Source organism: Protopterus annectens, chromosome 2.part0 (assembly GCF_019279795.1).
Source record: "Protopterus annectens isolate FY-2018-M chromosome 2.part0, PAN1.0, whole genome shotgun sequence".
Classification (NCBI taxonomy): domain Eukaryota; kingdom Metazoa; phylum Chordata; order Ceratodontiformes; family Protopteridae; genus Protopterus; species Protopterus annectens.
Window position 1 is genome coordinate 180,567,804 of NC_056728.1, and position 27,891 is coordinate 180,595,694.

Below are 27,891 nucleotides of genomic sequence, written 5' to 3' on the forward strand. Positions count from 1 at the left end.
GCATCGATGTTGCAACCATCCCGCACAGTCCTGGCTTGAGGAAGACATGTTGTGGAGGGCATCTATTGTCTCCCCCCAACGTCTATCAATGACCTCAGTGTATGTCCGGATGGCACTGGCAAGGTCACGGATGCTGTCATTGATAGTGGTGTTATGTGCCTTCTGCGCCCTAAGTCCCTGCCTGGTGTACCGTTCCATACGTGCCTGAGCCTGCATTACAGCCTGGAACATAGTGGTCATCGTAAGACCTGTGAGGGCATGCCTGCCAGGGGCAATACGTCCAGTGATGCTCCCCCGAGAACCCCTGGACCTCTGCCTATGTGGTACCATTGCGGGTCTATGGCTATGGCTGCTGTGAGGGGATGCACGTGCCATGGGTACCACACTCTCTTGGTCAATGCCAACTGTATGCTGTCCCTCCCCTATGGCCATTGGTGGTGAGGGACGTAATGGCAGTATGAGTGTGTGCATAGATGGGGTTGAACACTGTGTACTGTTGATTGGTGGACCAACGACAGACCCTGTCAAATCTCCCTGTGCCAAAATACATGTTTCATCATCACCACTATCCATGGCAGTGGCTTCAGGTCGCCTGCTGCTTTTGCCAAGCCCTTCCTCAGCACCTGTGAGAGGAAGACAGGAAACACACGTTACAGTCTGCACATGCACACATGAACACATGAACACATGCACACATGCACACATGCACACATGAACACATGAACACATGCATACATGCACACATGCACACATGAACACATGCACACATGCACACATGCACACATGAACACATGAAGACATGCACACATGCACACAGGCACAAAGGAACACATGCACACAGGAACACAGGAACACATGCACACTCCTCACTACAGCAGATACACACACACAAAACAGACTTCCAAATCATACTCAGTACTGGTTGAAGGTGGGTGACAGTATCACAAGGCAAACAGTTACGCATACATGTCAGCATGCAGAATAAGTGTTGCTCAAGTCCATGCAGTGTGAGGGTAGACAGCCATAGTTGATGACAGTGTACATGGCTGTGGTGCATGTGTGTACATGTTCAGTGATTGCCCACAATGTCTACAAGGACATGACATTTCTGTGCAAGTATTATAAGCTCTGCAATGTCCTGTGCACCATCACACACACAGGTATACATACCATGGCTGCGTGTGTCATCTGTGTGTCAGATGGATGTCCATGTCTGATTGCAGTGTCTGTGTCTGGAGCAGGTAATTTTGGACACAGGTGTAGCACATGCATGCTATGTGCACACACGGGATGGGTGATGCATGTATACGTGATGGGATACCAATCCTGGACATGGCCATTGTAACAGTATGGGGTGTAGGACTATTAGCCATCATCATCATGCATCATGTGGTCACTCAAGGTCACTAAAGTGTGCTAGACCACCACCTAGCAAGCTGTACCTGAACTGCAGTGCCGTGGCTAAGTTCACAATTACACAGCCACGTTGCACAAGGGTGTGTGAGGTGTCCAATAGGGAGCATTGCCTAACATGACTGTGTTATGTGTTGAGGAGTGTTGCACAGCCCCATGCTAGGCCCCTACCCCTCAGGTATGGTATGTGTGGTGTGTGGATGACATGTGGGATACTGAAGTGTGACCTGGCAGCCGGTGTCCGGTTACACTATGTGTAGCATGTTGAGGTGTACTGCGTATGACAAACGTGTTATGTTGTGTACATGTGTGTCAACTATGCCTATCCAATGTGCAGTACAGTGTTGCCACATTTGTGTCTTATACTCTGTGCATTGCATGTGAATGAGGCAGCTACTGACATTACTGAGATGTTTCACGTCTCACAGCAAACATGCACAGCATGCATTATGCGTAGGTGTGTTATGTGTACATGGCCTACACCTCACCTTCGACATGCACAGTTCAATACCAAGTTTAAAGTGTTAACACTCTCACCAGCATGTAACGTCTGCCCTGCTGTCACACCAGAGGGACCTGCAAGAATATGACAAAGTTTGTCAGTGGCCACACCTGTGGCATTGCTACTGTGAGTGTGCTAAACTACAGTAGAACAACAGGCATAGGTGTACAGATACTATTCACATTATCAGTATTGCACAAATAGGCAGCACAACTGCTAAACACAGTACACATCTCACACATGCATAATCTAACAATATAGGTAACAGTAGTCTACAGCTAGGGCATGTTAACTGCACGCTCCATGTCACTACGCTGGGTGGCTCTGGCCTCCATGACGACACAAGTGTGATGTTGTTGTTACTGTAGGCCAGGAGCCACCACACTTAGCAGCAGTTCCTTCACTCTGGTGAGGGGGGAATGTATGGCCACCCCACCACCTGTGGCAAGCTGTTGTCTGTGGATATCAGATGCATGCCGCCGGACATGTCTGATTAAATCACTGCAGTGATGGTGTACCTGCTCATATGTCCAGTTATGCATGCCTATGTCATTTACCCGACGGACAAGTTCTTGCCACAGTGCAGTACACTCCTGCTGGTGCTGGCTGGCCCTTGAAAACAGCAGGGTATAGTGCTGTACCAGACTGTGGTGGATTTCCTGTTCCTCTGCAGCTGTGTAGCAGGGGTTCCTGTGATAAGCCATGAGCCTGGAAGACAAGTAAACGATATGTGTGAGCAAGTCATGTGGCACACTTAACATTATACAGTACAGACATCAGTTAACTGCCATATATAGCATCTGTTCATCTGTCAGAGGATACACACATTCAATACCACATATCAGTGCTCAGCCCACAACTGGCTGACAGTGCCTGCCACACTCCATATGACACACTGGTATACACCAGTACTCGGCTCACTGTTTGGTATCCAATGCACAGCCTTGCAGGGGGGGTACATATCAAGCTGATGCATGCAGATATATGTCATCCATTGCAATGTATGTGAAGTACAGTTACAGTATAACCAGTAACCCACCCTAGTCGTTGATGCCATACCCCTAACTAACATGTGCACAGTTGTTAATATAGCTGGCATACTGCTGTAACAGAGTATACATGTTGCCAGGTACACACGCAAACCCTCCATCACACATGTGATTGCAGACATGGTACAGGCATCATTACACACACATCAGACATTCATACCATACACAAATGTATGCTAACACAGATGAGCATTTGCTATGTACCTTACAGTACTGTGTGCCCCTACTTACAGATACCTATGCCTGAGGACTGTAATCTGTGCAGACTGCAGGAAACACACAAGACAGTGTTACCAGGGAATGTGAACATACATCATACTGTGCTGTTTACGCCTACAGATTCAGGTGGTACAACAGTTCTAATGTCGGATGGATTCACCAGCAGTACCACTTACTGAGCATGCATGTATTGCATCAGCCTATGATGGGACACCACAGTCGTACACAAGGACCTGCGTCACAACATATATCATCCTACTATGTCTGCATCCCAATAACTGGCACATCTTTCTCTGGCCTCACACGTAGGACACAAACTATCATGACAGAAACAACCTCACTCCTGGCTATCACACCATCACAGACCTTGCACACATTCACTGTCACACTCATTCCACCTCACATAGCTGGTATTGCACTGTGTACATGTCTGTGTGCATTGTGTCATAAGTAGGTGATACGCTATTGTCCCTGGGGCCTACAGCAGCCTAGCCATATGCTACCCTGGCCTGTGACACACATGTAATTAGATTTCACTTCCTCCTGTCAACCAGATACACAAAGGTGATTCCCAGGGCATGTTACCTATCCCCCAGACAATCTTCAGGGGTATGTCTGACATCTGCTACTGAGGAGCCTTGTTTGTTCATGCTGGGTGGTTTACTCCAGAGTATGGCATATTTGCCAATAGGAGCCTATCCCTCCAGCATGTGCTGTTTAGTGATGTTGCGGGGACTAGGGACCTAGGCTGTGTAGCCTGGTGGGATTGTGAGGTGTTGACATGGTGGTTGTCTGACTGCTATGGGTGTGGCATGCCTCTGTATGTTTGGCAGAGGTAACCTCTGGGTAGCCGGTATACAACGCAATGTAGCTGTTATTATGTGAGTCAGTTTGCATAGGGTATGTGTATCAGGGCAGTATTACCCTTTCTGGGGTATGTCTGTGGACTTTCCACTTGATGTAGTTGTCATGTGAGGTACATACCACATGGGGCATTGTGATGAGTACAGGGGAACACTGACCTATATTTCCATACATGACACATCTTTTGTGATTGCACATACCAGGTAGACAGATTACAAGACTAGTGTGGCACTGTGAATATCAAAGGGGAGGCTACTGTCCACCTGTGTCCCACGTTCCCTTCTGACACCTTCAGTGTTAGTCAGGCAACCACCTATCTGGTAGTTAGTGAGTAAAGTGTTTTGGAATGGGGTATGGCACTTCAGTACCAACACTGGTGTTCAGTCCATGCCTTGGTCACCAGGCACCCGTTGCAATACGTCTGACCCTGTGTCTCCCTCTCTCACTATATATATATATATATATATATATATATATATATATATATATATATATATATATATATATAAATCTATGAATATTTATAGACATATACATTTATATATCACTCTATATATACATATCTATATATATATCTATATACATATATGTGTATATATATATATATATATATATATATATATATATATATATATATATATATATATATATATATATATATATATATATATATATATATACATATCTATATATATCCATAGATATCCATATATATCTGTATATCTCTCTCTCTCTCTCTCTCTCTATATATATATATATATATATCTATATCTGTATATATTTATATATCTATATATATCTATATATGTATATATCTATATATGTGCATATCTATATATATCTATATATGTATATATGCATATATCTATATATATATATGTATATATATCTTATATATATATATATATATATATATATATATATATCTATATATATATATATATATATATATACGTGTGTGTGTGTGTGTGTGTGTGTGTGTGTGTGTGTATACATATATATATGTGTATATATATATATATATATATATATATATATATATATATATATATATATATATATATATATATATATATATATATATATATATATATATATATATATATATATATATATATATATATAGATATATACTCATACTTGTAAACAGCCACTGCTGTACATATACATGCACATATATGCAGATATACTGGCCACCTTTCATGGTGGGAATATCAATTATGGGACAGTTGTGAGACATACGATTATGTAATAATATTGCACAGTGTTGTGTAGAATGCATTTTGCTGTCCTCAGGCTGTATAGCCGTAGCAGACCTCACTGGCTGTAACTCAGTCGCACAGCATTTAACCACCACATGACATATACCTGCACTGCTTGCTGTTTTCAATGCCGCACACTACAACCTACATAGATATGTGCACATAGCAACCTTCAAATACATATATATGTCCAGCCTTCACTAACAGTTGCAGTATGTCCCTTGCCCTATGCACATCTGCATATACATATAGATACGGACTGCTACCACATAAGGAGTGTTCCCAGAATGTAGAGTACCCTTCAGACACATCATTTGGATGCCAGCAAATACATCTGTGTTACATACCTTACCGTTGTATTTCTCACCTCAGTCTGTTGTACCTGTTGAAGTTTTTTATTTTTATTTGTTTAGATCGGTGTCCTCCACTGCCTCTGTTTGTTTTATCTTTTGGTTTGGTTGGTCGGTGTCTCCAACCGCCTCTGTTTTTTTTTTGGTTTAGTCTCTCCAACTGTTTGTCTGTCTGTCTCTCTCGCTCGCTCTCTCTCTCTCTCTCTCTCTCTCTCTCCAGTTGCTGCAATGATATTATTGCATGTGTGGACAGCAAGTACAGGCTGCTTTTTTAGGTATCTGCACATGTTTATGTGATGGCTTCTGCACCAATTGGTGCCCACCATTTAGTAATTGCATGCATCCTGCTGTGTGGTAATTGCAGTTCTCACTATGATTTCAGGACACTGCTATAAAATGATAGGTTAGGTAGGCGTAGGCCTTTCAGTTTTGCAAGGTGGGGACCATGCTTGTTTGCTGGGACACTGTTGTGTCAGTCAGAAGGTTGGTATATGTCTCATGTCTGAAGCTGTGTTGTAGCCAGTGAAATGCGCGTTGTACTAAAACCTGACAGTTGCTTCTTCAAGTACACTCTTCTCATTGTGTAAGTTTACTCACACCTCCTAATGCTAACACTGGATACATGGGAGTATGTACTTTCTTTTGGAATTAGGGAATTAACTGGCATACAACAGTAGTTATTGCAATGTATTCCTATGGCTTTCCTATTTTCCCTTTACATCCAGTCCTTGTAATGCATGTTATATTTCTTTATTGCAATGTATACCTATGGCTTTCCTATTTTCCCTTTACATTCAGTGCTTGTAATGCATGTCATATTTCTTTATTTCAATGTATTCCTATGGCTTTCCTATTTTCCCTTTACATGCACTCCTTGTAATGCATGTTACATTTCTTTCAGCACCAAGTTGTTTTATGTATGCTGTGGCTTAGTGGTACATCATGCAGACTGGTGAGTCCAAGGTGTGGGGTTTGAGATTGACAAGGGTATTTTATTTTGCTGCTGAGCAATTCAAGGGCCTTGTCATACAGAGTGACAAAGGCACTTTTAGGCAGTTGTAAGCGAGTTGGCGCGGGTTTGTGTGACGCTTAGCGATGCTAAGCGACACTTAGCTTAGCTTATTGTATTTTAGCAATACTAAGCTAAGCTTAGCTTAGCATATTATATGTTATAAATAGTAAGCTAAGCTTGGCGGAGCTTATCATATCTTAGCAATGCTAAGCTAGGCGCACACATGCGCACACTGGTGCAAACCCGCTTACTACTGTTTAAAAGTGCTCACTCCCGCTAACCCCCGCGCTCATGTCTTTGACAGAAAAGTAAATGGGTAGATTAGAATGTGGTGATAAAGGGTGCTCAAAGAGGGGAAGACAGTATGGAAACTAGCTTGGGATGTACACGATAGGTGTGGAGAAGGTCCATAGCTGCCCTTTTCTTTACCAGCAACCGCTGTGCATATGCAATACATTAGGTGGGATATTTGAAACCTTCCACCCCTGAGGGAGTGGTGAGGACATCTAAGTATGTTGTACTACCAATTATGAATATCAGGCATATGCACTGTTTGTGAACAACTATACTGTCATTAGTACGTTACTCACATCTAAACAGTTTGTGGTTTGTGTTGGCATTAGCACAGTCTGATCAGGATGACTGGACATATTTCTGTACTGTGTATGCCTATCTACACCCTTGGTTGTGCCTGACTACACGGGTATATAGTACCTTTGGGTAGAGGTGCAGAACTGCAGTGTGCATTATTTATTATCGTGTGATGTTTATCTTGCTGAACATGTTGAGTTGCTGTGTACCTGTAAGTCTATGAAGGCTTGTAGTCTGTCTGAGTAGCTCCCACCTGTGGACATATCCAGATGGTAGACAGAGGTCAGCTTAGTATTCTTTGAGTGTGCACCACACCAGTCTTTTCAGCACCTGAACAATGGCATTGTCACATGTGGTTGCTAGCAGTACATGGCTACATCTTTTGCTATTTCTGTGTTGTACTTCTGCATAAAGGCATGCTTGTGGGATTCATTCTACAGCTATTTGCAGAGTGTGTAACAGCAGACAAGCTGATATGCCTGTGTGTTTCTGACTCTTCCAGGCCTCAGATACTCTCACTTATATATTTGAACAGCCTCAGGGAAAGGTACATATAACTGGGATACACCTGTGATATAGTTCTGACATTTTTCAGTTCAGACTTTGGGTGATTCAGAGCATTTCTATTACTACACCTTTTCTGACATGCAAGCAATCTCTACTATCATTATTTACATTTGTTATGAAGTGAGATTCAACACCTTTCTGCCTACTGTTAGTACATTTCACAGGGAGTCAGAGGAGCACAGCTAATGTTTGTTTAGTAATCAGGGTCATCACTGTAGAGCATTCACTGTTGGGAGGTCTAGCCTGTGACCTATGCTAATATGTCAGTGTGTATCCTTTCTGATACTGTGTGAGGTTTGTAAGTTGCTACTGTAACCTTATTCCCTACTAGCATGGCTGATTCTCTTTTCACAGTCATGTCATGCAATTCAACAACACCTGCTGGTTAAGGCCCACAGAACAAGATTTGTGTAATGCCATTCCTATTTTCCCTTTACATTCACTCATGATAATGCATGCTAAATTGCTTTCAGCACTAAACTATCATTTATCTGCTGTGGTTTAGTGGTACTTCATGCAGACTGGTGAGTCCAAGGTCCCAGGTTCGAGACTGACAAGGGTATTTTTATTTTGCTGCTGAGTAATACAAGGGCCCTGTCATACAGAGTGACTAAGGCACTTTTAAGCAGTTAAGTGGGTTTGCGCAGGTTTGCACGATGCTTAGCGATGCTCAGCTAAGCGCACACAAGCTCACACTCGCGCCCCCCCCACTAACTACTGCTTAAAAGTGCTTACCCTTGCTAAACCCCACGCTAATTTCTTTTAAGGAAAATAAAATGGGGTGATAGGAAAGTGGTGAAAAAGGGGGCACAGAGAGGGAAAGACAGTAGGAAAACAAGCTTGGGATGTGCAGGAAGGGAGTAGGGAAGGCCCATAGCTGCACATTTCTTTAACAGCAGCAGCTGTGCATATGTTGAATATTTGGAGTGAGTTTTGAGACCTTCCACCCCTGAGAGAGGGGTGAGGACAACATAGTTTGTTGCACTGCCAATTAAATTATCAGTGTATATGTCCTATGGACATGTGTGCAAAATGGGAAGCTATGTATGGGATGTAATTTTTTTTCGGGTACAGATTGCCCATTTTTTTTTTTCAGGTGAGAGTGGTAAGTGAGGTAGGGAAAGTAGGTATATTTGGGGAGGTAGGTTGGGCTGGTAAACAGACAAGACAAACAAGACGCATACAGGGGTGGAATCTGACACATGGGGTGGGTGAACACAATTGATGGGGAAGGTTGTTTGGAAATCGCAAGTCCTTGAGCCCACAGATGGTAACAGTAGAACTGAGATCCCCACCCATGGGCAGTCACCACTGCACATTCACAGCCCCGGGGGTGGCTGGGCTGGGGGCTGAGTAGGATGGACAGGCTCACCCGTGAGAAGTGTCACTCTCGCCTCAAGCTGGCATAGGGGATTAGCGACTGAACGCTGGATCTCCATACAAACCACAACCCGGACCCTTTGAAGGGTGATGGGTGGCCCTTCTCCGCCCATGCTTGCACGGGGGGGATGAGCCCCATCCCCTGCAGCGCTTCCACCCGAAGGTGGCACAGGACCAATGGAGGAGGGGGGGGGTCCGGGCTGGGCACCAGAGCCACTGGTGCCAGGTGCACTCACCAACTCAGGAGGGACAGGTGGGTCCACTGGGACCGGCTTTCCCATACGTTCTGTGATGAGGTGTGTTTCATTACAACATAAACAACAGCATTCCAGATTAGTTGTAACAGCATGCAGTAATATTCCCATTAACCCAACACACCACAGTTCCAACAGCTGAACAGCAAACATAACACATGCATATTTTGAACAACAGTCGTTATTCCAAATGCATGTAGGGATGATTGGTAGCAACAGGCCACCATGAACGTGGTGTTTGAACAGGGCACATGCATCAACATGAGTGCAAATATTTATAGAACAATTGCACATATATCCCAACAAATATTTAAGATTACACATACCCATTGAGGTGTGGAATTGCATGGTTTATGCACAAACAGTAGGGTGTAGAAAAAACCTCCATTAACATCTTATAAACAGTTTTACTCTACACTACATTCCTAGTGACTGCAGGTGTATATTCCCTACATGTATTATTACACTTGCTACCATGCATTAGGTTGCGTAGTGGGTTTGGCTAGTTCAATCTATACTTGACCTATATCTCGTATACTAACTGTCCAGGATGCAGATGTTACTGCTACATATTTCATGGTTGCATTTATATTTCTTTATCTACATATCTGGATGTTTTCACATGACATTTTCACTTTAAATTGTACAGAACCCTGCATTTATTGAAGCACACTTACATGTCTGGGGAACATATTAGCATGCTACTCATGTGCCAGATTTACTTATGCATGCCAGCCAGTAACAGACTGTTGAGGACTGTATATTTACTTCACAGCTACTAGCACTTCCATCACCCACTTTAGATGGGACTGCAGAACTCTGGGTTGCCAGCACTTTCTAACACATTACTATTTGTATAATGCAAGAGTACAACATTTCATACTAAGTGAAACAGACACACTCTGTGTTTTAGACCTTTATTAATGACATTACACACTTTTCCACAGGCTCACTCCTTTATTTGTTTTAACGGTATATATGGCAGACATGTTCACAACATATTATACCTTTATTAATAGGTTAGCACACTCTTTTTTCAGGCTCACTCACATACTCTTTTATATGACAGTGCCTGCAGAGATGTTATTCCAGACATTTGTTACCTTTCTTAATGGTTTACTACACTCTTTTTCTGCCTCTCTAACGTTTTTATCTGACAGTACATGCAGAGGACTTATTCAGTCCATTTTATGACTGTATTATTGGACTACAACACTTTCTTTCATGCTCTCTCCCATATTTTATATAACTATACATGCAGAATAATCACTTACCTGCCTGGTGGCACAGCCTTAGCAGCCTATCTTCATAGACTTGCTGATTCATAACACGGTCACCTGCAGCTGTACAGTAAATGAAGGGATATTGAGACATTCCTATCCATTATACATACTCCATTTTAAATCCTTACATACTACATTCCATGGCTACATACTCAGTTGTGGGGCATCCCGCATCCCATGGGCCTCCTGTATCCACTGGTTCAGGTGGTCCTCCTTTTGTCTCTACAGGTCTGCATGGTGGTGGGACACCTGCTCACCAGTCAGTGGAACGCCTGTGGCACTGGTGAGGTCACGAGCTAACCGGTTCCAAGCCTCTGCCTTGTACTCCATCCCTTGGAACTGGCCCTGCAGGAGTCTTGCCTCGTGACGGTGGACTAGGAGCCAAACCATGTATTTGGACTCCTCGGTGCCCCATCTCTGCGCTTGGAAGCGCACTCCCTCTCCAACACCAGACATTCTGACCGCAGATGTAAGCTACAATCAGTTATGGCGTGTATTCCCGACTGTGGGGCTTAAATATGCCGCATTTCCCACACTTTTTTGTGATTGGCCATTTTGTAAAATTCTTGGCTGACTGCAGACAAAATAAGTAATGGTTAGACTACCATTCCTAGGTTTATGTATGTTAAGAATGGCTGCTTCCCCTATGTTGTCATGGCTTAGTGGTTCTGTACTTTGATTATGATGCAAAGGGTCCTGGGTTCAAACCTTGTCATTCTTTTATTTTAATACTGTCTAGACAGGCTAGGGGGTATGGCTGCGTTTAAGCAACTTAGCTCTACGTTGCTCCCCTGTGCCCTATGGTGCTCTGGTTGGTGCGGCGCGCATGTCCACGCAAACACATTGTGCTGGGTAAAGCATTTTTAAATGTTGGGCAACTCTATTGCGCTGGGTAAAGCGTTATTACACTATGGCCAACTCTGTTCAGCTGGGTGAAGTGCTATTAAACTATGGGCAACTCTGTTTAGCTGCATAAAGCGCTATTAAACTATGGGTACCTCTGTTTAGATGGGTATAGCACTATTAAACTATGGGCACCTGTGTTTAGCTGTGTAAAACGTTGCTTAACGGCAGGCTGTTATATATCTGGGTCTTTTAAAAATATATATTTTGTTCGCTGATACATTGGCCATGTCACTGCTTTTAATGAAATTTTAATCATATTTGTCTGGTATTATTTCAAATACTGATTTAAAACATAAATAAGAAGGGGAGTGGTGGGACTCGAACCGTGAATGCCTTCTCTTTGTGCATACGCTCTACCATTACGCTATTGCTATTTGGTTTAATTTGCATAAGTAGTTCTTATATGCTCTTCAATGTCACAATTGCTAACTGTGGTTAAGCAATGGGCACACCCACGCAAACAAGCGCAAATACGGGCAGCTATATCGTGGATTTAAAAAAATTAAATTTTTTCCGTTTTATAACTCTGATGGGGGTTTACAGTGTCAGGGAGTGTGGTGTTGGGTGCAAGTACATTTGAGCGGACTCGCTCTTGTCTGTTGACATTATGGTTTTTAAAACCTTGCAGGGGTGTGGACTTTTAGACTGCTCGGCATTCGGACACGCCCCCTGCTTGCCTACTCAGTCCGTGTAAGAGTTACGGATGAGTCAGCGTGCCCTTATGAATATTCATGGCACACTGACGTCATACCATTCAACTGCAGCCTCCGAATAAGACATATTAAGTCTTACACAGAGGTTTCGTGAATCCGGCCCGATGTGTTTTCTTGCATCATGCCTTAAAATCTAATTCTTAGCTAATGTCACATCTTCAGGCATATTGGTTATTCTTAAGTAAATCCTTATAAGTGATATATGAGACAAAATCCATCTAAAGTAGCTGTCTAAAAATGAATGTCAAACTGGAAAAATCTCCTTAAGAATATAACGTGCTATGCACGCAACCGGGTGTACATAGATTCCAATATCTTGTGTTGCCTCGTTTCTCATTTTCCAATACTTCTGTGTATCTTAACAGTTCCTGGGAGTAAAGACAGCCATTTGTTTTAAATAACCTGATAACTACCTTTTACTATTTGTTTACGTTAATATGTTCTGCTATCACATACATCTTAAGTGAGTGAAGAAAAAAAAAAACACTTATCTTTGTAACTTCTATGCATCATTTAATTGAATTACATTCTAAGAAAATCATTAGTTTTTATTCTGCCATGGAATTTTATAAATTCTTAACAAACCTCTCTGTTCAAGATCAGAAACAAAACTGATTTCAGCTTGCTGTGGGATATGAAGAAACTTACATTTAACATTATGTGTAAAACAATAAATAAGTTCTAATCAAACATGGACCCTGCCAAACTGTGTAATTATATTATAGAATCATTTTTATTTCTGCCAAATTACTTGTTTATCTTTGCAAATATAATTGACTAGGATTTGACATGGTCACTGTTGGTACAAAAATGTCTTTCCTTCATACAAAAGAAAAATCAAAACATTAGAGTCACACAAGTTGTAATATAGTTCTACCTTAATGCACTGGTAAACATCTTTGCAAAATTGTCTTATGATAGTCCTGCAAGCATTTTTTTTAAAGTCTGGGTTTTTTAAATATGATGACATTATTAACATCGTCATCATCATCTTCTTTCGGCTGTTCCCGTTAGGGGTCGCCACAACAGATCATCTGTTTCCATTTCTTCCTGTCCTCTGCATCTTGCTCTGTCATACCAACCACCTGCATGACCTCTCTCACCACATCCATAAACCTTATCTTAGGCCTTCCTCTTTTCCTGTTACCTGGTAGCTTCATCCTTAGCATCTTTTTCCCAATATACTCAGCATCCCTTCTCAGCACATGTCCATATCAATGTAATCTTGCCTCTCTGACTTTGTCTCCAAACCTTCCAACCTGGGTTGACCCTCTAATATACTTATTCCTAATCCTGTCCACCCTTGTCACACCCAGTGCAAATCTTAACATCTTTAACTCTGCCACATCCAGTTCTAACTCCTGCCTTTTTGTCAATGCCACTGTCTCCAACCCATATAACATAGCCGGTCTCATTACCCTCTTGTAGACCTTCCCTTTCACTCTTACTGATACTCATCTGTCACAAATCACTTCTGACACTCTTCTCCACACACTCCATCCTGCCTGTACTCTCTTCTTCACCTCTCTTCCACACTCACCATTACTCTAAGCTATTGAATCCAAGTATTTAAACTCATCCACCTTCGCCACCTCTACTCCTTGCATCCTCACCATTCCTCTAACCTTCCTCTCATTCACACACATATATTCTGTCTTAGTCCTGCTGACCTTAATTCCTCTTCTCTCTAGAGCATATCTCCATCTCTCCAGGGTCTCCTCCACCTGTTCCCTACTCTCACTACAGATCACAATGTCTTCTGCAAACATTATAGTCCACGGGGACTCCTGTCTGATCTCATCTGACATTATTAACAATAAATAAAAATATGTGCCAGATACTATTTATAAATGAATTGAAATTTCTCATTTTCTGCAATTCATGGGCCTTCTGAATCCGATGTAGGCAGCATGACACCTCATTTACTGCAAAACAGCTATGGCAGTTTTCTGTCAGCCAGTTTGCTTAGCTATATAAATGTATTTTTAATCAACAACATTTCAGGATAGAGTTTGTTACAAAAGTCATCTTGCTTTTTTGTAGTGAACTGCTATGATAGAGAGTTAGGAATGAATGAATTGCAATTATACAATGACTGGCCATTAATTTCCAAAAACAAGCACGCTGATTGGCCAACCTAACCAGCGTGCCCATTTGTAAATCCCAGAATATACCAATGGAAAAAGGTCAGGTCACCCGGACTTCTTTCCATTCGTATATTCCATAACTTTTATTTATTTATTTATTTTTAACAAAAAAAATTAAAAAAATCTGTAGTCTGGACTCCGGACATACCAGAGAGGCAGCATGGAGGAAATACAAAGAAAATCAGGTGCGTTATTTAAATCTAAAGACACATACCTGATTTTCTTTGCATTTCCTCCATTCTGTCTCTCTCTCCTCCCCCTAATGTAGCCAAAACTTTTTTTTTTATAAAAAAGAAAACAAAAACAGTGCAATGGAGACTTTCTTTTCTCCGTTCCTTCCTTTTCCAAGCATTGCTGTACTAGGTATACGTGGGAACGCTGCAAGTCCCATACACATGCGCAGTACATCAAAACAAGGCAGCAGGATACCACCAGCTGTGGAAGAACAGTACAGCACAGTTATATAAAGACATTATTTAAGAAAAGTAAGTATTTTTTTCTTAAATAATGTCATTGTATAATAGCAATAACTGACTCTGTGGTTGTGGTATATTGAAATTTACCCACAGTTGGCCTTATTTAATCACTCGGGCTTCGCCCTCGTGATTAAACCACACCGACCATAGGTAAATCTTCAATATACCACACCAAGTCATCAGTTATTGCTTAATTAATTATTTGTGAGTGTTCCATTTTTGATAGCTGCGATATTTTACTGCTGCCAAGACCTCTCTCTGTTCAAATCTTACCCTCATCATACAATTATTTGGTTTTACAAAGATTTCGACTGTAATCATCATACTGAGCAAAATAAGTTAACAGTGTGTACCCAATGCAGTATAACATATCACTGTAGTTAAAATGGCCAGAGTGGCAAATAAATTATACATTGCTCAGCATTATGATATGTTTTGTTTAGTGGTTCTCGCTGATCAGGTTTCATGTAAATCTTTGCACTGCCATGAAAGTAGACACTTTTAAACTATTATTATTATTTAGAAGGAACTTAAATAATCTTTCAGTTGGAGTCACGCTACTGACTTTTTTGATACTGAAGAATATCTACTGGGGATGGTAGTTACGGGTTTTGTTTTAATAGGTTATTATATGAATTTGTTTTTCTTACCACTGACCATCTTCCAGCAACTAGAATGACGAGCCTTACAGACCTGATAGCCTTCCTGATTGCCATAGAAAAGTACTGCAAGAATTTACTTTAAACATATAATCTGATGTTGTTCATCTTCATTCCATTCATCACTGATGGGTTAAGTTCTGAGCATTCGGAACCGAGTCGGCCTTATACCAAAGGTCACGCCAGCCAAAAACTCTCGAGCAAAGCATTTACCCATAACCCCCTTCTCCCTCTTACCTCAGATGTCATTTGTCACATTGCCGTAAAGCTGCGTTTAAGCCAGCTCTCAGCTAAGTTTTGGAATATTCTGAATTTTTGATATTGCTGTTAGACCTAAAGAGTTTATTTTGTTTCTACATAGTATGTTACCTCTTTATTTGTGTATTACTAAGTTCTACCTCCCCTTTTTCCTGTAAGTTACCTGCTGGTAATCTTCATAACATCGCTGGTACTCTTTTCTCTTTACCCACTGTGGTATTTCTCCTTACCATCATTGGTATCTTTTCTTTCTCACTCTGTTTACTATAGTTGTTGTTTCTTGTCGGTTTTTTGTTGAATTTATTGGTGTTAACTTGTCTGATAAAAAGGGCATTTTGGGGTTCAAACAATATCTGAAGTGTGGTAGGAAAATGTCTAATAGTGATCCCCATGATGACTGTGTTTATTGTTTGGGTGTGCCTCACCTCTCGGTACAACCCCCTTGCTCCTTCTGTGTGGCGTTTAGTTCTCATACCATGAATGAACATAAGAAGACATTGATTTTGAAGGGTCTTCTCAAATTGCCCTTCTCAGAGGCTTGCTCCACATCTGAGGGTTCATTCCCTCCAAAGAAAAAGAAAAAGAGGCCCCACTCCATTCCCTCCTCACCTTCTGGTGAGAAGGAAAGGCCGCCAAAATCAAAGATGCCAAAGATTTTTGCACTGGAGCAAAAGTCTTCATCTATGGTACCACCTTCTGTACAGTCTATTGCTCTGGCTTTGACACCGACTTCCTTGGCACTGACAATGTCTATGACACCGATTGTCTCTGATGCAAAAATCTTGACCTCAACACCGATTATGACTCTGAGCCTTTCCATGGCTCTGATAACTCAATCTGACACTGCTACTCCTTTTATCATGAAAATGGAGACGGTGATGCCTTTAGACACACAAGCACAAACCCGATACTCCCTGACTGTGGACCCCTTCTTAGGACAGGCTTACAGTCCTTTCTTAGAGCATCCAGAGTCCCCCTCAGGATAGCCACTAGATCCACCAGTAGCCTCACTGAACTCAACATGATGTGCCTTGTAGACTAGCTGCTGATGGCCAGGGGGATTCCTTCTGATTCTAAATCTCGATCCCTTCTAGGACTTGGATTTTCTGCTTCACAGACTCCATCTTACTCTCCTCCTTTGCCCTCCATGCAGGTTCCAAAGCCTTTGGCACCGACACCTCTCTCAGCCCCCTTGGCTTCAGTGCCAATAGTGGTCCACATGTCAGCCCTGGAGTTGATCATTTGGCCTTTAGTTCTCTATTGGAACTGGGTCTTCCTCAAGCCTGGGATTGAGCTGCAGTTTCCTCGGTTCTGAGGTCGGCACTGGCCTTTTCTATGGTGCTGTCCATGGCTCCAGGAATTCTGTTGGCACCTATCTAGCTTGAGGCTCCATCCCTGGGAGTGGGCTTAACAGAGTGGTGTTTGACCCCGGTTCTGAAGATGTCCCTTTCGGTTCCAGGCTCCCATCCCTCTTCAGGCGGCTCTGCTTTCCAGGTGATGGAGAGGGCTCTTGTCTCTGTGAGCAAGCCTTTGGCATCAGAATCCTTATGTCCTCCCCCTGTGCTGCAGCTGTCACAGGCCACCTTCCCAGATAGTGCACAGGTGCCACAGGAAACCCTATTAAAGGGTGCCTCTTCTTCCAGGTCCTTATCAGAAACTCCCACTGAGGAAGTTCCTAGGAAGAAATCATGCAAGAGGAAGCACGTGGACTCCCCTAAGGAGTCCCTTACCAAGGATACAGATTACAATGAAGGGGAAGGGTCCCCACGATCACCACCTGCTGATGTATCCTTTGGAGGCATCCTGGAGATCTTGAAACAGAGGGGTGATTGGAAGTCCAAAAACCCTTCCTCAGAGGAATCCGTTTTCCTGCAGGCATTTTGTGCTCAACCATCTACCTCCTGGGTGACCCCACCTGCAGATGAGTTAGTTCCGCTTGTGGTGCAGTGCACCTTGAAGAACCCTGACATGGTTGAAGCAATTCCCAAGAGACCAGACAAGATCTTATCTCCTCCCGAAGAACTTCTTCATTGGTCCAAGGGTTTACCTGTAGATGCTATCGTGGTGGGGCAGCCACCAAGAAACAGCTTGCTGAGGAGAGCCATACTGTTCATCCACCTAACAGGGAGTCCCAAGCAGTGGACAGACTGGGGAAGTGAGTTTTTGCTTCATCAACCTTTGCTATTCTATCTTTGAACTATCTGGCACATTTCACCAGACTCCAGAGAGAACTCATCTCCGAACTCTCTGGTACTCTGTCAGGAAAGGTGTGTGACGAGGTTAATGACAAGGTAGCCTCACAGCTAGCAACCCTGGAATTGATTTCTAACTCATCCATGAGGTTGATTTCACATGCAACTGAATGGGCGGGCAGAGCTGCAGGTTCAGTAATAGTTATGAGATGTCATGCCTGGATGCACCTGTGTGACTTCACAGATCCCTTTAAGTCTTCCTTTCTTAACGTTTCAGTGGAAGTATCTTCCCTGTTTGGCCCCAAAGTGAAGGACACATTGGCCAGGTGTGAGCAGGATGGCAAGTTCTTGTCTGCAGTTGGTGTATGTTTCTCCACTCCTCAACGTCCTTTTTCCAGGAACCAGAGAAGTGGGAAAATGTGGCACAAAACATCTCAGGGTTCTTTTTGTGACACATGTGGTGAGTTTGCCCCCAGAAGCAGAGGGGGAAAGTCTTCTGGAAGATGCCCCTACCGAGGCAGAGGGGGTCCACGTAATCAGGGTTCCAGGGATTCCTTCCCTGGACAGCCCTACCAGTGCTCCTGATGAGTGGACCAATTGCTTTCCTCTGGAAGCAGTGGGGGGATGCTTTTCTCTGCACCCCACTGCCTGGCTATCTATTACCACCGATTCTTGGGTGCAGAAGATAATATCCAGAGGTTACCTAATCACCTTCAACTCCTACCCAAAACCTCCAAAGTGAATCTCAGATGTCCCACCTAGTTTAAGGGAAGATGCAGCTCTTTGAATAGAACAGCTGTACTTAAAAAGAGTCATCCAGAAAGTCCCACCAGACCAGATAGGATCCAGATTTTACTCAGGGTTCTTTTTGGTGCAAAAAAAGACAGGGGACTGGTGGCTAATCTTGGAAATCAGCTGTTTAAACAAGTTCATCAGCCAGAAAAATGTCCGGATGGCCACAGTTTAGTCCATTCTCCCTTTTCTGGAGGAAGGATATTGGATGTGCTTGATAGACCTTTGAGATGTGTATTATCACATCAAAGTGGACAAACACTCCAGAAGGTTTCTTTGCTTCCAGCTGGGAGCCAATCATTACCAATTCCGTGCCCTGCCCTTCAGACTCTCTACGACCCCCAGAGTGTTCACCAAATGCATGGCAGCAGTGACAGCTCATTTGAGACTGCAAGGATTCCACGTGTTTCCATATCTGGAGATTGGGCTCCTCACTGGCCTCACCAAGCATCTACTGGTAACAGCCTTGCATTACACCCTCTCTCTGCACATCGCCTGGGTATATCCATAAACTGGGAAAAGTCCAATCCTACCCAGACCCAGACCCTGGAGTTTATAGGGATAATGTTCAGTACCCATTCTTGCTTAATTTCTCTCCCAGATCACAGGCTTCAATGACTAAGGATACAGCTGCGAGTGATACTCTGCCACAGATTGGTCCTGGCTCGACAGGTTCTGCAGTTGCTATGGTCAATGGCAGCATCTGTATCCATAATTCCTCTAACAAGATATCACATGAGACTCCTACAGTGGCTTCTGTTGATGCAATGGTACCCGAACCATCAACTGTTGTCTTACCAGATTCGTATTACAGATTGGTCATCAAACATGGACCCTGATAAATTGGGTAATTATATTATAGAATTGTTTTTTTTTATTTCTGCCAAATTACTTGTTTATCTTTGCAAATATAATTGACTAGGATTTGACATGGTCACTATTGGTATAAAAATGCCTTTCCTTCATACAAAAAAAAAAAATCAAAACATTAGATTCACACAAGTTGTAATATAGTTTGACCTTAATGCACTGGTAAGCATCTTTGCAAAATTGTCTCATCATAGTCCTGCAAGCATTTTTTTTTCTTTTTTTTTTAGTCTGGATTTTAAAATATAATGACATTATTAGCAACAAATAACAAATATGTGCCAGACACTATTTAGAAATGAATTGAAATGTCTCATTTTCTGCAATTCATGGGCCTTCTCAATCAGATGTAGGCTGCATGATACCTCATTTACTGCAAGACAAGTATGGCAGTTTTCTGTCAGCCAGTTTGCTTAGCTATATAAATGTATTTGTAATGTATTTTTAATCAACAATGTTTCAGGATAGAGTTTGTTACAAAAGTCATCTTGCTTTTTTGTAGTGAACTGCTATGATAGAGAGTTAGAAATAAATGGATTTCAATTATGCAATGACTGGCCATTAATATTTGAAAAACGAAGACACTGAATGACCAGCCCAATCAGCGTGCCTGTTGTAAATTCCAGAATATACCAACGGAAAAAGGTCAGGTCACTGAACTTCTTTCTGTTCATATATTCCATAACTTTTTTTTTTAACAAAAAATTAAAAAAATATATAGTCTGGACTCAACATGCCAGAGAGGCAGCATGGAGGAAATACAAAGAAAATCAGGTGCGTTATTTAAATCTAAAGACACATACCTGATTTTCTTTGCATTTCCTCCATTCTGTCTCCCTCTCTACTACCCCTAATGTAGCCAAAACTTTTTTTTTTTTAATAAAAAAAACCCCAAAAAAAAACAAAAACAGTGCAATGGAGACTTTCCTTTCTCCGTTGCTTCCTTTTTAAAGCATTGATGCACTGGGTATACATGGGAACGCAAGTCCCATATGCATTCGCAGTACATCAGAGCAAGGCAGCAGCATACCACCAGCCATGGAAAAACAGTACGGTGCAGTTATACAAAGACATTATTTAAGAAAAGTAAGTATTTTTTTTCTTAAATAATGTCATTGTATAGTAGCAATAACTGACTCTGTGGTTGTGGTATATTGAAATTTACCCATGGTTGGCTTTATTTAATCACTCAGGCATCACCCTCATGATCAAACCACACCAACCATGGCTAAATCTTCAATATACCACACTACATCGTTGGCTATTGCTTAATTAATTATTTGTGTGTTCCATTTTTCATTGCTAAGATATTTTACTGCTGCCACCATCTCTGTGTTCCAACCTTCCCCTCATCATACAATTATTTGCTTTTACAAAGAAGATTTTGACTGTAATCATCATACTGAGCAAAATAAGTTAACAGTGTGTACCCAATGCAGTATAACATATCACTGTCATAAAATGGCCAGAGTGGCAAATAAATTATACATTGCTCAGCATTATGATATATTTTGTTTAGTGGCTCTCTCTGATCAGGTTTCAAGTAAATCTTTGCACTGTCATGAAAGTAGACACTGTTAAGCTACTATTACTTAGAAGGAACCTAAACGATCTTTCAGTTGGAGCCACACTACTGACTTTACTGATACTCAGTGGATATCTACTGGGGATGGTAGATACAGGTTTTATTTTAATAGGTTATTATATGAATTTATTTTTCTTACCACTGACTATCTTCCTGCAGCCAGAATGACCAGCCTTATAGACCTGACATCCTTCCTGATTGCCATAGAAAAGTACTGTGAGAATTTACTTTAAACATATATTTAGATCAAGCTGTACTCTTGTGACTCAGTTTTACTAGTTTGACCCTTATACCCCTAGTCCCCTAACTATATTGCTTCTGAGGTCACTGTAACATGGAGATAGTATATGTGTGTCTTTTTCCTGCAAGTTTTTGCAGCCTAAATGGGGGTAGGATTTGAAACTGGTGAGTGGGGTAGAGCCAACAAATCATCCTTAAAAACAAGTTGATTTCATACATTATGCACTGCAGTTTTGCAAGATGGTACACCTCACTGTGGGAGAGTTTAGGGTCTTGAGAAGTTTAGGAAGAAGTCATAAAAGTAAAATCTGTTATATGATTATGTCATCACTTAATCTGCATACATTACTTGCATACATTAATAGGACTAAATGTCTGCTGTAAAGGTGTTCTCTGAAGGTTGTCTTTTAACTTTTTTCAACTTATTTACAAGCCCTTAAAGTGCTTCCTTTCTGAAAGGGCATAACTCATAATTTGTAATGAATTTACTCTGAATACAAACCAGAAGCATAGCTGGCTCTACCAGAACCCTGTGCCGGTACCACAAATCAGCACCTCACCCCACAGCTCTTCAAGTAAAGAGTAAAAAAAAAAAGAAAGCACTTCACTGTATTAAGCCAATCTCTACATTTTAGAGACCGGTTTATTATAGTTAATACAGCTAGATCCACGCATCCATGATCATCCCCCACTAGCTGTTCTACTCAACAACAACAAAAAAAATGTCATTCCTTCTACTGATAAACCAACCAAGTGGTATGATATGCCCCCACCCCATCCTTTCTTGCCCCATCCGGTAAGCACATAAACTGCATCTATTAAAAAATTGCTTTTAAACTGTATCACACTGTTTGCTACAAATGTTGCAAACAGTTGCTACAGTTTATTCCCTGCCTGCATGGAGTGCTACAGTGCTCATGTATTAGTTAAAAAAGTCATCTCTTAAACTGTAGCAAACTGCTTACTACAAATGTAGCAAACAGCTGCTACAGTGTATTCCCTGCCTGCATAGAGCTTTGTGGTGCTCATGCCTTTTTCTAAACTATTTTCTATTAAAGTAAAGCAAACTGTTTGCTACAAATGTAGCTAACAGTTGCTACATTTTAGACCACACACAGAGTGCTGCAGCACTCAGGATTCACTGCCTGTATTGCACTAAAGGGAGAGAGAGAGATTGTGGTGAAGAACGACCGATCACCCCCCAACCCTTTGTGCCTGGGACAATTGCCCCCTTGCCCCACCCTAGCAACACTTCTGATCCAAACTGCTGATTGTCTCAAAATGTTACCAGTAATGGTTAAGATTACTGAAGTCAAGGTTTTAGCACCTGTGTTTTATTCATCACAAGAGAGTAGTTCCTTTCACATGTAATAGCATTTTGACCAGAATGTACAGTTGTGTAAAATCTTACCATAATGGTAGAAGTCCTTGCCTTCACTGCTGCAGTATTCCTTACAAATGGGATTCCTTACCGTGAAGCCCACCGTCCAGCCCGTTTACAAATGTCTACCGTTGCTTTAAGGTATGCTGAAGGGTAGGGCATAAAGGTGACATTCAGGCATACCATCCTCAGAATTGATTGCCCCAATAGGAACAGCAGTTCAAGGAAATCCAAGTACAACCTGCGCATCCAGGAAGGAAAAAAGACCAGGAGGATGGAGGGAGGGAGTGAATACTGCAGCAGTGAAGGTAAGGACATCTACTATTATGGTAAGATTTTACACAACTGTATTATGTCATTACATTCACTGCTGCAGTATTCCTTACAAATGGTAGAGTGTCAAAGTTCAAGAAGAAACTTGGGAGGAGGAAACAACAGAGCCCTGCAAGAAGCCATGAAGAATGGCAGCAGCAAAACCAGCTCTAGCTCTGGAGGTGGGTCTATATTAAAATGTCAACCACTTAGGTTGTCGAGTGCCAAAACATCAACAACTTAAAATTGTTAATGGCAGTTTCCACACAGGGAAAAAAGTCATTTGGCCATTACGGGGATTTTGCCCTATGTATAACATAGAGAGATCTCGGAGTTGGTATATTTAGTTAGGGGGGATGGGGGCACAGCTCCCCACATTGGGGATGTGTAGGGGGCAAAGCCCTCTACTTGATTTCTGTTTAAATTTTTTTTTTTTTACTTTGGCCAACAGCTTTCTTTCCCTGTGTGGAAAGTGCTGCTGGTGATTTTAAGTTGTTGATATTTATGTGCCTACATTTAGGCACTTGACAACCTAAGCAGTCTACGATGCAATTTAGACCCTCTGGAAGTACCATTCAACTTGTAATGTTTGGTAATGGTACGCACAGAAGTCCAGGTAGCAACTTCAAGAATAGAATTAGCATTTAAGTCTTTAAAAAAGGCACCAGAAGAAGCCACAGCCCTAAATGAGTCTTTACAGAAGAAGGAAGGCTCTCGCCATGAAAAGTGTAACAAAAGGAGATAGCCTTTGAAATACAAGTGGAAATAGTTTGCTTGGAAACAGCCAAACCTAAAGACCTAAGATGAAAGGAAACAATTAACTGGTCAGATTTTCTGATAACTTTAGTTTTACCAAATAAAATCTGACCTCTCAATGCACATCTAAGGTATGCAACACCTTCTCACTGTCAGATTGCAGAGAGGGGAAAAAAGTGGGCAAATTAATAGACTGATTAAGTGACAACTGATTAACCACCTTGCGCATGAAAGAAGAATTAGTACACAAGGACACCCTGTCCTCATGAAATAACAAAAAAAGATGGACAAGCCATAAGGCCTTGCATCTCAGACACACATCTGGCAGAAGTAAGAACTAACAAAAGAACTGTCTTTCAAGAACGGTGTTGCAAAGAAGATGAAACAGCAGGCTTAAAAGGATCCTGACTCAATTTTTCCAGAATGAAATTAAGATCCCAGGGAGGAGGAATAGGATTTGCAGGAGGTCCAAATATTAAGGACTCCTTTAAGAAATTGCTTAGCCCCAAATCTAGAAGCTAACAGGGAAATTAAAGGCAGACAACTAGAAAGAGTTGATAAGTGGGACTTAATAGAAGAATAGGCCAAACCAGGATTGAGCAACTCACACAAGTAAAAGAGAACCAAAGGAACAGCCACAGAAAGTGGGTCCAGGTCACGAGATAGAAACCAAATAGAAAACCTCTTCCATTTAGACAAGGAGGATTTCCTAGTAGTAAGTTTCCTGGCCTCCTGCAGGACCTGCAGCACATCCTCAGAAAAAAGGTGTCTATGACAGACTAAAAGCCTATTACCCGAAGTTGAAGCATGGACAGGTGGGAATGGATGAGAGGACCTCTTGTTTTTGTGTGAGGTGATCTACCCTTTCAGGTAACTTGTGTTGATTGCCCTTGGCTAGATGCAGAAGTAGAGGGAACCAATGCTGTCATAGCCAAAAGGGAGTCACCAACAAGATTTTGGGAGCATCCTGTTGAATCTTGAGCAGGAGTCTCAGAATGAGAGGAAGGGGAGGGAATGCATAAAGAAACATTCCCTTCCAATAAAATGAGAGGGTGTCCACCTTCCATACCAGAGGACCTGGGACTCTGGAACAAAACAGAGGAAGTTGTCTCATCAGACAGGAGACAAAGAGATCTACTTGAGGAGTACCCCACTGGTGAACAACGTCCAGAAACACATCCCTGTGAAGCATCCATTCATGGGACTGAATGAAGGACTTGCTTAGATTGTCTGCCACAATGTTCTGATTTGAAGGAATGTAAACTGCCTGAAGAGTCATTTTTTTATTATTGGATAGCCAGATCCATACCAGAAGTGCCAGCCAGCAAAGACGGTAAGATCTCGTACCCCCAATTTGTTGATATACCACATGACTGTGGTATTGTCTGTGAATACCTTGAGAGGCCCTGGAGAGAAGAGAGGATGAAAGGCCTGACGAGCCAGCATAAGAACCCTCATCTCTTTGATGTTGATGTGCTCCTTTCGCTGACGAGGCACCATTCCACATCTGCAGCATCTGTGAACAGATCCTGAGAGGGAAGCGGAGGCTGAAAAGGGAGCCCTGGATTCAGAGACAACTGCTGAATCCACCACAGAAGTTCTTTCTTGAGACACTGGATAAGAGGAACAGGAAAACCTAGAGGATGCGCATGCTAAAGCCACACCAACTTCACAAACTACTGGAACTTCCTCATGTGGAGTTTAGCCAGAGGGAACATTGGAATGTTCAAAGCCATGAGCCCCAGAGCTCTCAGAAACTCTCTGACTGTAACAGATGCCAGGAGAAAAAGAGTTTGAAAGAAATAAATGAGAGTTAATGCCTTTGGAGGAGGCAAGGATGTCAGCATTGGGACCATTTGAATCCTGCAACCCAGAAAGACATGATACTTAGAAGCAGTCAGGGAAGACTTTTAGAAGTTTATTGTGAACCCTAGGCTCTGAAGAAGAGAAATGGTAAAATGAAGATTTTACAAAAGGACCTCTGGAGAAGATACCTGAATCAGCAGATCATCCAAATCATCAAAGATTTGGCTCCCTTGAAGCCTGCAAAAGGAATCACAGCAGGGAGGCATTTGGTGAATACCCTTGGGGCAGTAGAAAGGCGAAAGGGCAAAGCACAAAATTGAGAATGCCAGGAAGCAACAGAGAAATGCAAAAATCTTCTGAAAAGAGGATAGATAGGAATATCAGAATATGGAGATAAGCATCCTTGAGGTCCAGGGACACCAGAAAGGCCTGCGGGAGCAAGAGAGAAAAAAGGGACTGAAGTGACAACATCCAAAAGGAAAGTGTCTTCAGAAAGGTGTTTAGATGGGATAGGTCTAGAATAGGTCTCCAAGTATCTTCTTTTCTGGATACTAGAAACATTCGTGAATAACACCCTTTCCCCCGTTGGGACACAGGCAACTCTTGAATAGTACCCTGAGAGAAGATGTCTCGTAGAATGTCTGGGAAAAAAAGGAAGTTGATCCTGAGGAGGCTGAGGAATGCCCATAAAAGGAGGGCGGGAAATCCAGACCATGAAATACCCTTGCTGAATGATTGACAGAACCCAAGAATCCAGGGTGATTCGGAGCCAAACAGGAAGAGAAAGGGAAAGGTGAATAGAAGGAAGAATGTGGCTGGGAATGGGTGGATAGTTAGACAGCACCTGATTTGTTAGGAAAGGAAGGCTTAAGAATCCCTGAAGTCTGAGTGGTCTTAGCAGGAGGAGTCCATTTACTACCCTTTTTACCTTTAGAAGGAGGGCAAGATTGTCTAGAAAAAAGGCTGGCTAAGAAGGGTAGTTTCACTGAAATTTAGGCAAAGGAGAAACAAAGACATGTGTAAGCTCCTGTAAAGCCTTCCCCTTGTCCTGAAGAGACTTAAATAAACTAGCAGCAACTTCTCCAAACAAAAGAGTATTATCCAGAGGAGCATCCATCAACTTAGTCTTAATATCATTGGGTAAAGGTTGAAGCCAAAGCCATGAATATTTCCTCAGAACTGAACCAAAAGCAGCATCCCTAGAAGAGGCAGCTGGTGCATCATAACTACATTTGATAAAATGATGAACTACCTGAGAGGAAGTCCCAAGCAAGGAAAGAGCAGAAGATTTCCTCTCAAATGGGGGTTGGGAGGGTGGCCTAATGGTTAAGGTGTTTGCCTTACAAATACAAGGTACAGGGTTTGAATCTCACAGGGGATAATTGGCTAGGCTTAAAAAATGGCTCGAAAGGGCAGTTAGCCTAGTACTAACCTATGAACCTATGAACCTAATCTGAAAGATCAGAAAGAATCTGACAAGCCTGAGAAAGAAGAGCCAAGACATACCTAGAGATATGGGTCTGATAATTAATAGCTCTAAAAGCTAGGTAGCTGAAGTATAAACCTTCTTACCCAACCTATCCATGGTTCTACTGCCCTTGTCAGAAAACAGTAACTTGGACAAAGGAAGCTTTTTAGATGGCTTATCAGAGGCTATAGATAACACAGAGGGGTCAGCAGCAGGACATTTAAACAAAAAAGAGCAATCCTCAGGCACCCTATAAAACCTATCAGACATCTTGGGAACAGGGGACAGAGAATCCGGTGCTTTAGAGGCATTGGAAAAAAAACATCCAATAAAGCAGGCAAGACAGTAGGAATGGACACAGGTCTAGGAGATTCCATCTGCAATAACTCATAGTACCGCTTATGGATATCCGAAACCTGGGCACAATCCCACTTAAAAAAATCCATCATCCTAGAGATTGAGTCCCCAAAGGAAATTTCCTCAGAAAGATTATCTAGAGTATGAGAATCCTCCTCCTCAGACCCAGTAGTCTAAAGGAGAAGGAATCTGGGTAAAGTAAGCAAGACAGTCATCATCAGAATCCACCT